This window comes from Conger conger, chromosome 1 (assembly GCF_963514075.1).
Source record: "Conger conger chromosome 1, fConCon1.1, whole genome shotgun sequence".
NCBI classification, from domain to species: domain Eukaryota; kingdom Metazoa; phylum Chordata; class Actinopteri; order Anguilliformes; family Congridae; genus Conger; species Conger conger.
This window is the reverse complement of record NC_083760.1, coordinates 81889680-81901684: the sequence shown is the minus strand read 5'-3', so window position 1 is coordinate 81901684 and position 12005 is coordinate 81889680.

Here is a 12005-nt window from a genome sequence, read left to right as displayed (position 1 = left end):
GAATTAAGAAAATACTAATCTGGTCACAGGCATAAAGGCTGCATAGGAATTATATGATTATTTATATTTATTTATATGTGCAAACTATGCATTACTGGAAACAAAATACATTTGTCTACCAATTTTGTTCCTGATATTTGCAGGTTAACTTTTGCCAGAAGGCATGTTCAATACTCAGAATGTCTCAGCAGACATAGAGGTAGGGGATAAAGTTGTGCTGGATAAATGACATCAACTTAAGTCTGGTTTGAGTTTTGGTCTTTGATTACATTACATTACATTACATTACATTATTGGCATTTGGCAGACGCTCTTATCCAGAGCGACGTACAAGAAAGTGCATACCCATAACCAGGGATAAGTTCGCTGAAAGCTGAGAACAAATAAACAAACAAACAGAGCAAATGTGACCAAAGTGAACTATCCATACACTGCTTACCTAGCCAACTAAAAATACCGATACACAAAGCACATCACAGAGACAACAATTAAGGTTCACAGGGAGGTAGGGAGGGACAGGGAGAGGTGCTGCTTGAAGAGGTGTGTCTTCAGCTTGCGCTTGAAGGTGGGGAGAGATTCTACAGTTCTGACCTCAATGGGGAGTTTGTTCCACCACCGTGGAGCCAGAACAGACAGTAGTCGTGAGAGTGAGGTGGAGGTTCGGAGAGGGGGAGGTGCCAAGCGGCCTGTGGAGGCTGAACGAAGAGGTCTGGCAGGGGTGTAGGGTCTGATGATTTTTTGTAGATAAGCTGGGGAAGACCCTTTAACTGCTTGGAAGGCTAGCACCAATGTTTTGAATTTGATGCGAGCCATGACAGGCAGCCAGTGGAGGGAAATAAGCAGGGGGGTGACGTGTGAGTATTTGGGAAGGTTGAAGACCAGACGAGCTGCTGCATTCTGGATGAGTTGGAGGGGTCTGATGGCGGACACTGGGAGGCCAGCCAAGAGGGAATTGCAGTAGTCCAGACGGGACAGAACCATCGCTTGGACCAGGAGCTGGGTCGAGTAGGGGGTGAGAAAGGGGCGGATTCTCCGTATGTTGTATAGGAAGAACCTGCAAGACCGGGTCACCGCTGCAATGTTCTCGGAAAGGGACAGTCTGCTGTCCATCACCACGCCGAGGTTCCTTGCACTGGGTGACGGTGTGAGTGTGGTATCCCCAAGGGAAATGGAGAGATCCAGATGGGGAGAGGTTTTAGCAGGGATGAACATCATTTCAGTCTTGCCTGGGTTGAGCTTTAGATGGTGGTTGTCCATCCAGCTCTGGATGTCCCTCAGGCAAGCAGAGATACGGGCCGAAACCTGCGTATCAGACGGCGGGAACGAGACGAAGAGTTGGGTATCGTCCGTGTAGCAGTGGTAGGATAGCCCATGTGCAGTGATCACAGGGCCAAGGGAGCGAGTGTAAAGAGAAAAAAGAAGCGGGCCTAGGACTGAGCCTTGGGGAACTCCTGTGGCGAGGGGCCGAGGTGTCGATACCGAACCAGCCCAGGCAACCTGGAAGGAGCGACCAGAGAGGTAGGACTCAATCCAGTCCAGGGCTGTGCCACAGATGCCCGTTGCTGACAGGGCAGACAGGAGGATGGAGTGATCCACACTGTCTGAAGCCAGACTGATGGGGGTCTAGCAGGTTGTTGTTAGAAAAGAAAGAAGAAAGTTGAGTAGAAGCGGCTCGTTCTATAGTTTTAGAAAGGAAAGGAAGAAGAGATACCGGCGGTAGTTCTGGATGATGGAGGGATCCAGAGTAGGCTTTTTTAGCAGCGGAGTGATGTGGGCCCTCTTGGAGGATGCCGGAACACAGCTGGAAGACAGGGAGGAGTCGACAAGGGAGGTGACAAATGGGAGAATGTCAGGTGTGATAGTTTGGAGAAGAGAAGAGGGGATAGGGTCAAGGGCACAGGTTGTAGGGCGGTGGCAGAGCAGGAGTTGAGAAACATCAGAGTCTGTAAGGGGGGAGAAAGTGGAAAAGGAAGGGATGGGCCTAGAGGGGGGGAAGGGCACAGTGAGGGGGGCGGTGGTTGTAAAGGATCTGCGGATGACTGTGACCTTCTCATCGAAGAAATCAGCAAAGTCATCAGCAGCGAAGGAGGACTGAGGAGGAGGAGGTGGTGCGTTGAGGAGAGAGGAGAAAATAGAGAAAAGTTTCCGGGGGTTAGAACTGGAATTCTGAATTTGTGTTTGATAGTATTTTGCTTTGGCGGCAGTGACAGCGGAAGAGAATGCCACCAGGAGAGACTGGTAAGTCGTGAGGTCTGAAGCGTCTCTGGATTTCCCCAACTTCCTCTCCGCTGCGCGGAGGCTGGCCCTGGAGGTACGGAGGGTGTCAGATATCCAAGGACTGGGAGGGGATGTGCAAGGTGGCTTTGAGACAGGCGGACAGAGAGAGTCAAAGGCGGAGGAGAGAGATGAAAGGAGGGTGGCAGATGCAGACTTAGTGGGGAGTTTGAAGAAGGATTCGAGAGGGGGGAGTGAAGCGGTGACGGTGCTGGCAAAGGAAGAGGGTGAGAGGGAGTGGAGGTTACGGCGGGCTGAGGAAGTGTGGGTGGGAGGAGGGGGAGGAGGATGGGGAGGAAGAGGGAGGGAGAATGAGATGAAGTGGTGATCAGATGTATGCAGAGGGGTAACCATGAAATCGGAGCATGAGCAGTTCCTCACAAAGACAAGGTCTAGGACATTGCCCGCCTTGTGGGTTGGAGGAGAGTGTTGCAGGGAGAGGCCTTAAGGAGTGGATTAGCGGTAGGAAGGCAGCAGCATGGGAGGCTTCTAGGTGGATGTTGAAGTCTCCTAGGAGAATCAGTGGGGTGCCATCCTCAGGGAAGGAGCTGAGAAGGGTGTCTAGCTCATCAAGGAAGTTTCCCAGGGGCCCTGGAGGATGGTAGATAACTGCAATGAAAAGGTTAGTAGGGTAGGATACTGCAACAGAATGGAATTCAAAAGTGGATATGGACAGGTCAGAGAGGGGGAGAACAGAGAATTTCCACGAGGGGGAAATTAAAAGACCAGTACCACCGCCACGGCCGGAAGGCCGGGGAGTGTGCGAGAAGGAGAAGGAGGATGAGAGGGCAGCGGGAATGGCGGTGTTGTCAGGTGTGATCCAGGTCTCCTTGAGGGCAAGGAATTGTAGGGACTGGAGGGAGGCATACGCAGGGATGAAGTCAGCCTTCCGAGTGGCAGACTGGCAGTTCCATAGTCCCCCTGTGACAGCAAAGTCCTCACAGGGGGTCAGCGGGGGGTAGCTGAGGTTGGAGGGGTTCCGACGCCGTGGAGGCCCACGTCGCAGGGGGTGTCTTCGAGGGAGAGAGCAGACTGGGATGGGGTGAAACATAACATCACAAACTGGGACGGAGGGACGCTAGCGTCGCTCTGACACGCCTATTTAAATCGCCTACAATTGCTCACAAGCAATATCAAATCAAAGCTAATCTACTGATAAATTCCACAGCTATTTAAGCTATCTAAAAAGCATCTAAAAAAGCCTTTACAGTTTTGGAACAACATCCTATAGACAGATGAGACAAAGATCAACTTGTACCAGAATGATGGGAAGACAAGAGTATAGAGAAGGAAAGGAACTGCTCATGATCCAAAACATACCACCTCATCAGTGAAGCATGGTGGTGGTAGTGTCATGGCGTGGGCATGTATGGCTGCCAATGGAACTGGTTCCCTTGTATTTATTGATGATGTGACTGCTGACAAAAGCAGCAGGATGAATTCTGAAGTGTTTCGGGCAATATTATCTGCTCATATTCAGCCAAATGCTTCAGAACTCATTGGACGGCGCTTCACAGTGCAGATGGACAATGACCCGAAGCATACTGCGAAAGCAAACAAAGAGTTTTTTCAGGCAAATAAGTGGAATGTTATGCAATGGCCAAGTCAATCACCTGACCTGAATCCGATTGAATATGCATTTCACTTGCTGAAGATAAAACTGAAGGGAAAATGCCCCAAGAACAAGCAGGAACTGAAGACAGTTGCAGTAGAGGCCTGGCAGAGCATCACCAGGGATGAAACCCTTGATTGTTAGTTTGTCCCATTACTTTTGGTCCCTTAAAAAGTGGGAGGCACATATACAAACTGTTGTAAGTCCTACACCGTTCACCTGATTTGGATTTAAATACCCTCAAATTGAAGCTGAAAGTCTGCAGTTAAAGCACATCTTGTTCGTTTCATTTCAAATCCATTGTGGTGGAGTATAGAGCCAAAAAGATGAGAATTGTGTTGATGTCCCAATATTTATGGACCTGCATGGCTGCCACACAATTGGCTGGTTAGATAATCACATGAATAATATGTGTAAAACAGAAAACGTTTTCCTAATAAAGTGCTCGGTGAGTGTATGTATACACTCCATAAGTATTTCAGTATACATATTTACTGATAAAGCTTTGTGTGATAAGCAACTGTCACTGCCAAAAACCGGGGTAATGCTGGCAGCTGCTTGATTTTGCTCATAACATGCATCTTTTGATGTGTGAGACTGCCCTGAACTGAAAAGACGTATGAACTAATCACAAGACTTGTCTCTCCATCATCATGACACTGTGACTGGATGAAATCCAACCGTGCCTCAGCACTAATGTGTTCTGTTTGGTAACAGGGGTTTCTCAATGCTATGTTACAGTTGTCAAATTAACATGAAATGAAACTAATTTCGTCGAATAGACATATGCCCAAGGACAGATCACCAGTTGCCACAGTCTTTGGTCATGGCCCTTCAGAAAATGCATCCAATAGGAATTATTTAGACACTAGAGGGATCTCAATGTTAAGAACAGAGCATCGACCATCGTGTTACTCCGTAGGGGCGACATTGGCTCAGGCGGTAAGAGCAGTTGTCTGGCAGTCAGCGTGTGTCAAAGTATCTCTGAGCATGACACCTAACCCCCAAATGCTCCTGACAAGCTGGTTGGTGCCTTGCGTGGCAGCCAATCGTTGTTGGTGTGTGAGTGTGTGAATGAAAAGCATCAATTGTACAGCACTTTGGATAAAATGCCTACCATTTACCATTTGTGCCTCAGTTTTATAGGAGCCATGTTTTCATTGGGATGGGCCTTCTCAATGCCCAGCCAGGTGACAGGTCTGCAGGGCTCGTGCCTGGTCATCCCCTGCCAGTTTGAGTACTCCTCCACCCTGCCCTCTCATCTCAGATCATGTGGTACAAATAGGCAACTGAGGGGTACCCAGTAGTGTATCCCGCACACCCTGATGTTGTCATCAAAGATTTCAAGGGGAAAACCCAGCAGTTTGGATTGCCAGGAGACTAGAGGTTCAGTCTGAAAATGTACGTGCTTGAAATGTAAATGTGGAAGGCAATCATTATATCTTTTTCATTTACTTTTTTGTTATTTTTGTAAAAAGAAAAAAGAAATAAAAGAAATAAAACTTAATTTGACTGAGTCAAATTCAGGCTGAAGAGATTGTTTTTGTTTCCATTTGTGGTTAAATGATTGGCTCTCTTTCTTGTTATGTGTTACCTCAATATAGATGCTGGCCACTTAAAAAATGAAAACTTTTACCTGATTTCATTATTTTTTTCATCCAGATTATGGGCACAGCTAAGGTGGGAGAGCAGATCAGTGTTCAGTGCAGTGTGTACCACACATGTACAGCTATGCCCCCAACACTGAGGCTCATTGGTCCTCCAGGGAGGTTCAGGGTCAATGAAAGTGAGGTGTAAGATGTCAAGTGGAAAACCACCTTGGTGCAGACTTGGGTCATCGTGGAAGATCAACAGACAGCGTCTTGTCATGTCGAGCACCCAGGAGGCTGGGCAGCCAAAGCGGAAATCAATGTTCAGGCAGAATGTAATAGCAGGGTTAGCCAACCCTGATCACAGGGGGCCACAGGGTCTGCTGGCCTATGTTTTCACCGAAACCGATGACTACATTTGACTAATGTATGAACAAATAGTAATTGTAGCTGCATTGTATCTCTCTGCTTTAGGTTCAGTTGGGGAGATCACTATTAATCACAAGCCAGAAGTGAGAGTTCCTTGAAGGCATGGTGGAGAACATGACTTGCTCTGTTTTTAAAACCTGCTGTAATCAACAGCCTACTATTATGTGGAATTACAAGGATATGAAAGCCTCCAGCATTACTACAAAAATGGCTGCCATAAACTGGCAAACTGTATCCAATATAATGTTTATTGCATCTATGGATGACCTAAAGGTCTGACCTGCACAGCTGAGTTCCCTGATGGGAAAATAGCAAATACCTCAATCAATTAACAAGTGAAAAGTAAGTATGGCATATCAAATTATTACGTTCTTTATACATAATATAAGTCATACAAATAATACATAAGTAATCAAATGCTTCATGTTCATGTTTCCTTTAACATGTTTCCATGTTTAGAATGTGTTTATCATACATCAATAATGGAAAGTATTTTCCTAAATGTACAGTGGTTCAGTAATTGATCCCCCCATATCATGTGAGGTAGACCAGCATGGCAGTTGTGTTATATAAATTGTCTATCAACGCCCTCCGTTGATGATGGAGGGTGGTGGAACTTTGGTTCTGCTTAAACTGGCACATACGCGGGCTGGTTCACCAGAAAGCACCAAGGTTCTGAGACTCCAGAACGGAACCAGAGCCAGAACCAGAACCGTGTCTGTCTGAAAGTGGTATCAGAGACAGGCATGCACAGCGGCCTTGCCATTTGGGAAACGTCCTCCACGCTCCAGGTCATCCTCACTGGAAACAATTATGAGGAAGAGCTGACCTGCACTGCCACCTTCTGGAAGGGAAAGAGGCAAAGCAGTTCAGTCGGCCTCAACGTCAAGCGTGCGTAAAAATCCACTGACAGCTTTCCTCTTACCTTACGAGTACCAAGGTGAGAAAGGTTCCATGAAAAATTGATCAATTCATAACGAACAAAAGGGGATGTTTCGAAATCTTTTCAGAAATAGAGTATACATAGAAACACAGCACAAGAAAATATATTTTAGAAGGAGCTAACAAGCAATGCTGAAAATGCTTTCTTTGAATTATCTTTAGCAAAAATGTATTGTTGTAATGATAATGATTTTTTTTTTTTATGTCCACCATTGGACAAATATTAATATTATTATTGAAGCAAAGACATTTTATGTTGTCGATATTTGTTTTATTAATGTGTTCATATATTTATTTCATTTAATCAAATGTATACCAATGTAATACTCATGATCTCACCATAGCAGCACTGCCATTATCTTCTGTTAGCTGTAAATAAAAGTTAACAGATTATGTTCAATAAGCCCTAAGGCTCACACACAGAGTCATTCTACAGAAACACCCACTTTTGAAATAGCAATATGTCTTAAAATGTATTTCATTTTCCTACATTTTAACTTAGGCTACAATATCGGTTAACCCTTTGATTTATGAATCCACATAAATGAGAGCTTAATGGATTTTGAATTTTTTTGTATATTTACTTAAAGAATGCTTCTGCTGTATTTTTGTCACTGGTGTTACCTCATACCTTCAACAATATTAAAGGCTTTTTTTTAAAGTTATTTCTCAATCTCTTCTGCATATATATTCAGAGGCACACTAGGATTATGATAATGCAAAAAATTAGGAGATTATGTCTTTATTTATTTTAATCAAGTTTGTGAAATGTGTGATTGTGTGACGTTTGCTCATTAACACCATCTTTGCTATAATAACAACAATATTTGAAGGACAGTCACATAAATGTAATAATAGTAACGTTATCCTTAAAATCCTAACTCTTGAATGAAGCAAAAGCCAATTGATATAAAATAATTTATATATGAAATGTGATAATTTTGTTTTCATATGACCAAAAAAACACACAGTAACACCTGTGAAACAATGAAACACCAGTGACACAAAGGACACCAACAATTTATTCTGCTGGTCACAGCTGCAGCCCTGGTCATTCTGGTTCAAGGTGTGTATTAAAATCAAAATCAAATCTGAAAGCTAAAGAGGCAAGTTGTTGCCCTCTTTAGGATAACCTCTCGAGGAAGTATTGTAGAATGCTAGGAGACACTTTTGGAAGGAATAACACAAGTTATTAAAGAAGTAACAATCATAAATAACTTTGATAATGAGTGTGAAAGTCTTCATGTGGATGTTGTGGCGTGTACTGTGTGTGTAAAATGATTGCGTAAAATGATGAAGGGATACACTTCAGTCAGGGAAATAATGAATTGAAAAGCAATTAGCCTAATTTAGCTTCATAGAGAAATTATGTGAACACACAAGCCAAACAAGTAAAATCAAGGCTGCCCACCCTGTTCCGGGCAATCTACTGTCTACAGCTAGATTGAGCTGCTAATGAGTATAATGAGGAGGAGGATTGGGCAGCCCTGTACGAAATAAAGCTTTTCTTGACAATCGGGCGCTACCCAGGCTCATTGCAAATATGCACCTCTGCGCACTTTTTTTTTTAATAAAACGAAGATTTCGTTATCACAGGTATGCTTTGCTGCAGTTTCGAAATCAAATGTCCACTGGGGGTGCCAAAGGGAAGTGAAATTACTGGAAAAGAAGCACGAATGCTCAGGAGAAGGGCGTGACAACTAGTGGTTCAGTCTAGTGCAGGGGTCAGCAACCCTGGTCCTGGAGAGCCGCAGGGTGTGCTGGCCTTCGTTGTTACTTGGCATTAATTGATCAATGAAAGCCGTTGATTACACAGTTAACTCACCTCACCTGGTTTCTTGGGTCTGAATCGGTTGCTTATTTTAAGGTGGAGACGAAAGCCAGCACACCCTGCGGCTCTCCAGGACCAGGGTTGCCGACCCCTGGTCTAGTGGTTAGCACGTCAGCTTCTCCCATTTGCGATCTGAAACCACATTTATACATTACGTTACATTACATTGCAAGGCATTTAGCAGACGCTCTTATCACACTACATTATTAATGTAATGTAGTGTAATGTAGCCACAATAACATCCGCACAGCCGCTGAGCCCTTGAGCAAGGCCCTTAACCCTGCATTGCTCCAGGGGAGGATTGTCTCCTGCTTAGTCTAATCAACTGTACGTCGCTCTGGATAAGAGTGTCTGCCAAATGCCATTAATGTAATGTAATGTAATGTAATGTAATGTAATGTAAGGGCACGTGTGATGTCTGTATGTTTACAGAGGGCCTGGCAGCAGCGCTGCCCGTTGGAATGTTGGAAACATTGGCCACAGGTGAGTCATTTTGTCGATGGTCCAGAGCACTTCAGTGACACGAAAAGAGAGACATTATTTCTAGACCCCGAAAAGCTGTGTGCCTGTTTGTCAGCTAAGTCCATGAGAGGAGACTTTTTGAGGATGCTCAGTAGGGATGCAGGAGCGCAGCTTTGTGAATGTCTTTGCACAGAACATGTGACATACACATGATCCCCCTGTGGATCCACCTCTCCACATCTGCCATGTCTTGTCTTGCCTCCGCCTTCCTTGGGTAGGGCTAAGGACTGAGGAATGGGCACAAGAAGGAGATGCAATAAGTTCATATAAGCGACAGGAGTGAACCCTTAAAGTGCACTTGTTGCACTTCTCTGAAATATTTGCCATATCTGAGAAAGCAGTAGCCTGATTCAGCCGTGTCAGGCTGTATGCATCCTGAGCTGGCCACAGGGCGATGGGCTCTGGTGTTTTAGGCGGCAGTCTGCTGTAAAATGTATTATGAAATACACTGTTTTGAATGAATTTCATCTGATTTGGTATCTCACCCGATGATCCTTATCTTACGCTGATAAACCAAAAACACTGGTTTATCAGTGTACACTCCAACCGCGAATGTGACTCCCAACACGATCGGGGCGCTGGGAACTGAATTAGATACAGCAGTCACCCTGTCGTGAGCCACGGACCCCTTGCCGAGCTCAGACCTCACGTTCCCACGAGCAGTACCTCACCAGGAGGTGTCTCGGGGACGAGCTCTCTTTATCTTTAAGTACTCCGAATGTCCTGGAGCCCTGGTAAGTTCTACTGAACTTCCAGCCCAGTCTCGAAGTGAAGGGTGTGATGCAAATCTGGTATACGATGTCCTGTATTCACTGTATTCCTCTAAAAGAACCTTTATCACATATGATTATAGTAAGATATACTTTATTATAATCAATCAAAAGAATAGAGTTGTACAGCTGACAGGATATATATCATCTTTCAGTTTGCTGATCACATGCAAGTTACATATACCCCTTTAGCTCTTTCTAATTTACCTTTCCACCATGATGTTAAAATTCAAGGTACACCCCTCAAATACCCATCCTCTTTGGCTTTAGCCTTATCCTATAGCTCCCCCTTCTGGACATTTAAAAGAAACTATTCCTAGAATATTATGTTTATCTAAACTCTAAAAACTTAATGAGAAATAAAAGACATAAAAATGAAAGGAAACTTATAACGTTGAACTTCTATGTACTACTTTTCCTACTTTTACAAGTAATATAGATTATAATTACCACCCATGCCCTAAATATAGCCATCTCGTTTTCCACGGGATTTGATCCCTCCTCCTTGCTGTTGATGAGCTCTTTGAACAGCTGCATTGGTTTGGGAATCTGGGGCAGGATCAGGACCCAGACTTTCGAAAGACGTGACTTTGCACTTCGTACTTCTCCTGCCTGTTGTATGGGATGTGCACTGGTATGTCTTCGAACACGTCGGGGGTTTTGCAGTGCAGCCGCAGCATATGCCTCTCCTCACTGACCCTGAGGTTAGGGGGGGGGGCTTCAGGTTCTTACGTGGGTCCAGCAGGAAGGTGTTCTGTAGCGTGGAGGAACCCCGCGTCCCGTCTGTTGGCCTCCAGGTGCAGTTCACGGCTCCAAGCATGTCGTAAAAGCCCTTTAACTCTTTCATCAGCTTTTCTGTATGATGAGGGATGCGCATGAACACCTCTTCGACATCAGTCCCGCTGCCACAACTCTGAGTCCGCACCGTGTACATCACTCTGTTCTCCATATCCAGATCCTTGACTACAGCTGTCCTGCGTTGCTCTCTCTTCAACAGCCCATAGATATCTTCTGAAGCAAAATTCTAAGATGCTTTTTTTTCTTTCTTCTCCTTCTTTTTTCCTGCTTTTTTAACGTCTAAAAGCTCACTCCTTATATATCCTTAGCTCGTATAAAAGTGTACCTTTTTTGATAAGAAATGTCCCCAGTATACCGAGTGGGAAGACATTTATCTCTTATGCAACTTTTTTAATGAACATATTCATCACTATTGTTTGTCTCACTGTCCTTTTCTCATACCTCAAAGGAAGTTTCCCCAATACTTTATCTCATGTGCCCCTCCGGTTGGGAGTTTCCACCATCTCAGTATACGAGTGGAAAAACACAAGTTCATATGTAATTTTTCAATGAACCTATTCATCACTGGTATTTGTCTCCCTGTCATAATCTCTCCTTGGACTCTCTCCAAACTTTGACTTCATACAAGCCAGAAGTTAGTGCCCTCCATCATCTCAACACACTCTTCAGGTGCCCCTCTCCGCAGCGCCTTAAGGGATCTACAAAGGACATCCAGCCAATAGCTGAGTGTAAATCATTCCCCAACTCCTCTACAGTCAGTCCTTTGAATCTATCCAATAAATTATCAGATTATAATCAGGAAGGCCCTTAAAGCCTCTTAATATTCTTTTGGTATTGACGTCCCTTCCGTTTTCCTTTTTGCTTTAGCCAGGCATTGTGCTCCTCCCCTGTAGGGTTGGGGTATTCCCCGACTGCTCGCTCAGCATGTTGAATCTCCTCCAAGGTTATGCTGGAACTCATTCTATGCATGGCCTCAGTCAGAACTTTAACCTTGCTCCTTAGTACTCTAAATCTAAGTCCCCCGACTTCAGACTCCTCCGCTGACAAGTAGGGCTGCTCATTATCTCTGAACCGCATATTTTTCCTCTTACGGGCGTTCTTGCTACCACCTCAATGGCGTGTGCGAGGGGTTAACAATGCATTCCTTCCTAACCCATCCCCCGTCAATCTCTCATCAGGGGGGCCTAGGGCCGGGTCCTCGACAACCCACCCACCATCCTTGTCGTTGTAGCAGTATT